Source organism: Cynara cardunculus, unplaced genomic scaffold (genome assembly GCF_001531365.2).
Source record: "Cynara cardunculus var. scolymus isolate 2C unplaced genomic scaffold, CcrdV1 Un_Scaffold_2851, whole genome shotgun sequence".
Lineage (NCBI taxonomy): Eukaryota > Viridiplantae > Streptophyta > Magnoliopsida > Asterales > Asteraceae > Cynara > Cynara cardunculus.
This window is the reverse complement of record NW_020201239.1, coordinates 1-3,562: the sequence shown is the minus strand read 5'-3', so window position 1 is coordinate 3,562 and position 3,562 is coordinate 1. Positions and strand designations below refer to the sequence as shown.

The 3,562-nt window shown below is 37.1% G+C and overlaps 1 non-coding gene across 1 annotated transcript; it reads right to left on the bottom strand.

Moving 5' to 3' along the window:
• Positions 1-632: 632 nt before the first annotated feature.
• On the bottom strand, positions 633-738 carry LOC112503300. The gene has a single exon (XR_003067926.1). It is a non-coding gene; the product is annotated as a small nucleolar RNA R71 (small nucleolar RNA).
• Between the last annotated feature and the right edge of the window lie 2,824 nt (positions 739-3,562).

The window sequence follows — 3,562 nt, the reverse complement described above, 5'->3', positions numbered from 1 at the left end:
TTACAAGCTATCTCTGTGGGAACGATATCTGGTACTTTTTACCATTATTACTTGTTACGAGACGACAATAGTTCGAGGTGTATACTTGCCGAGTTCTATTTTTGTGTTGGAATCTAAGGTTGAATAAACCGACGAGCAAGTTTTTGGCGCCGCTGCCGGGGATAGCATGCTAAAGTTTTTTTTAAAGTAAAGTTCATAAAAGCTAATTTTTCTACCACATGTTTCTATTATGGAGAACATCATACATATTGCAGATTCTCGGGATAGAGGAATCATGGACTATGCTATTCCTGTTTTTAGTCAATTAAATTCAGGAATACTAAGGCCACAAATTAAAGCAACTCACTTTGAGCTCACTCCTGTCATGTTTCAGATGTTGYAGACTAATGGCCAGTTCAGTGGCTTGCCATCTGAAGACCCTCATTTACACTTAAGATCTTTAATAGAAATAACTGATTGTTTTCTTATCCCTGGAGTGTCTGATGATGCCTTAAGGCTGAAGTTGTTTCCATTTTCTCTTCGGGATAGAGCAAAGTTATGGTTTAACTCTTTACAACCAAATTCCATAATCTCTTGGAATAACCTTGTAAAGAAATTTTTGAGAAAATATTTTCCTCCCAACAGGAACGCTGAATCCAGAAATGAAATATGTTTGTTTAGACAAATGGATAATGAAGCAACACCTGATGCTTGGGAAAGGTACAAAGAGTTATTGAGAAAATGCCCATACCATGGCATTCCTTACTTTATCCAGCTAGAGACGTTTTGCAATGGTTTAACAACTGTTGCTAAACAAATGCTTGATGCCACTGCAGGAGGAGCTTTCACAACTTGTACTTATAATGATGGGTATGACATGCTTGAGAAAATTTCAAATAATAATGGATATTGGGCTGATCCACATATATTAATACAAAATAATACAGTTGGGATACATGAAGCTGTTAGCTCTCATTTCATTTCATGTAAAAGTATGGAAAAAGTAAACCGCAAGTTTTGACAGAAGATAATCTATCACAGAAGATGACATAGGACCAACTACAGAAGATGCTCAAGCGAACAAGTCTCAAGTGACAGAACCTCTGTCGTGTCTCACAGAGGTTCTGGAAACTAGTCCTCTGCTTTGAAGTGCTTTCAAGTTNATCTGGTACTTTTTACCATTATTACTTGTTACGAGACGACAGTAGTTCGAGGTGTATACTTGCGCCGAGTTCTATTTTTGTGTTGGAATCTAAGGTTGAATAAACTGACGAGCAGCGATTTAGGGTGAACCCGGCCACCCTGGATATCACTTGTCCGGTTTAGGTTGAATCCGCACAATATATATAAGATGAATCATAACAAACCAGTTCCAAAAGCAATTAAATTGTTATACGAACAATTGATACTTCAAAGCATATAACACTTACCTTGTTTGCTTTTGACCGGTATAAAGTCTGCAGTTTCTCTTCTCTCAATTTTCTAAAGAAAAACTCATTCAACAACCCCTTGTCTTTCATATGCACTTGCTATTTATAGAAAGTGCATAGCCGCCAATGAAAAAAAACACACACACACATACCTCCAATTTAGTTACACCACACACACACACACACACACATATATATATATATATGTAAATACTTACTTAATAATAACCAAATATTACAACTTTTTCCTCCCATACATCAGATGAAATGGGAAAACAAAAACTGTCATACGTTCTTCTCAAATTTTGAAAGCGACTTGAGGAGATCGTTGGAATCCTTATTTGTTGGTCAGGCGTAGCCAATATCATCCAAGCAGGAGATGATATCTTCAGTGGAAGGGACCGTTTGGTAGATGGAGAGCGGTCCTTAGAATGACAACGCCGAAACTGACAGTCATCCTGTTAAAGTGAAAGAGATTTTCTCCACCTGTTTACCAGTCTTGTCAGTATCGTGAATACTTCAGCAGTAAGCCAAAACTACTGAAGAACTTCCTTCACCATGATAGATTCATGGGAGATAGCGAAGGAGATAGGAGAGTTCTTGAGGAATGTAGAAGCTTCCTCGTAGTTGCACTTGTTGGCCGGAATGTCTCATAGCGCCACATGATTATTGGGTTTGAAAGACACATCGTCAATCGAGAAGTTCACGTTCTTGGCAGACATTTTTATTATAAAATATGAAATAAGAAATAACTGATCCATTAGAAATCCAAGTTATAGTTGTGAGCTATTAAGTTTTGTAACAATAAAACTTCTTTTGAAAAATCCACAAAGAAAATATTAGGGTTTTTTAAGAGGAGTAAGAGAATGTGTTAATAATCTTTATTGTTAGCTCTAATATTTACTTCATGTAAAAGTATGAAAAAGTATTCTGCAAGTGTTGACAGAAGGGTATCTTTCACATAAGACATCAGAGGACTAGCAACATAAGCTGTTTCATCATGCAAGTAAAGTTCAACAGAACCTCTGATGTCTCTCACAGAGGTTCTGGAAAATGATCCTCTGACAATAAGATCTTACAAGTCTTCAATAGCAGAGCCTCTGAGATGGCTCACAGAGGGTCTGCGGATTCGTCTTCTGTGAAGATACTGTTCTGCTATTTTTCAAAGGTTGTTAGCTGCATGTGCTTCTCACGTAACTAGATTTTAATAGACTTTATTTGGACGGCTTAGATGATTTCACTTTCTAGATCATGTTAGAAAATTCGTTAGGGTCTAGTATAAATAGCAGCTTAGGCCTTTGTATTCAGTGTGCTTCCGAATTGTAATCGTCTAATTTTCAATTAAATGAATTGAAAACCTTTGAAGCTATTCTCCTGTGTTAATCTTCTTCCTCATCTTAAACTGTGTGTTCTTGGTTTGATTACTCTGTTTTGTTCTTATAAATGTTTCCGCTGCACTTGAATCGTCCTAGAGATCATTCAGTGTAATAGATTGATATCAAAGCTGAATTTACAGGTCCTAACAATTGGTATCAGAGCAGGAATTGAATTCTTATTCGATTAATTCTGTTTTTGGTATTAATCTGCTTTTTTCTAGAACACCAGTCTTCTTCTTCTTCAGGTTACCCTGTTTTACTCTTTTAAATAAGTTTCATCTTATTCCTATTTTTCTTCTTCTAATGGCGAACTTGGCCAATACCTCATTCATGAGCACTGGTTCTCAATCAAAACCTCCCACGCTTATTCGTGAGGAGTATCCGCAATGGAAGGTGCGAATGATTAACTTTTTAGAGGGAATTCACCCTAGAATATGTGAATTTCTCTACAATCCTCCTTATGTGCCAATGAACTTAATTCCAAGAGTTCCTGCTACTGGCACAACCCCTGAAATTCTTGAGCATTACGAGCCAAGACCTATTGCTAACTGGAGTGATGAAGACAAGGTACTGGTTGATTTGGGCAGCAAGTGCAAAAGATTGTTAATCATGGCAATACCTCACAAAATCTTCAAATGTATTGATCACTGCCAACTGTCCATGGATATTTGGGAAGAATTGGAAAAACAGATTGAGGGAGGTAAGAAAACTCTAAAGAACAATCGAGCAATTTGCATTGATGAATACCACAGCTTCAAGGCTAAGGAGGGTGAATCC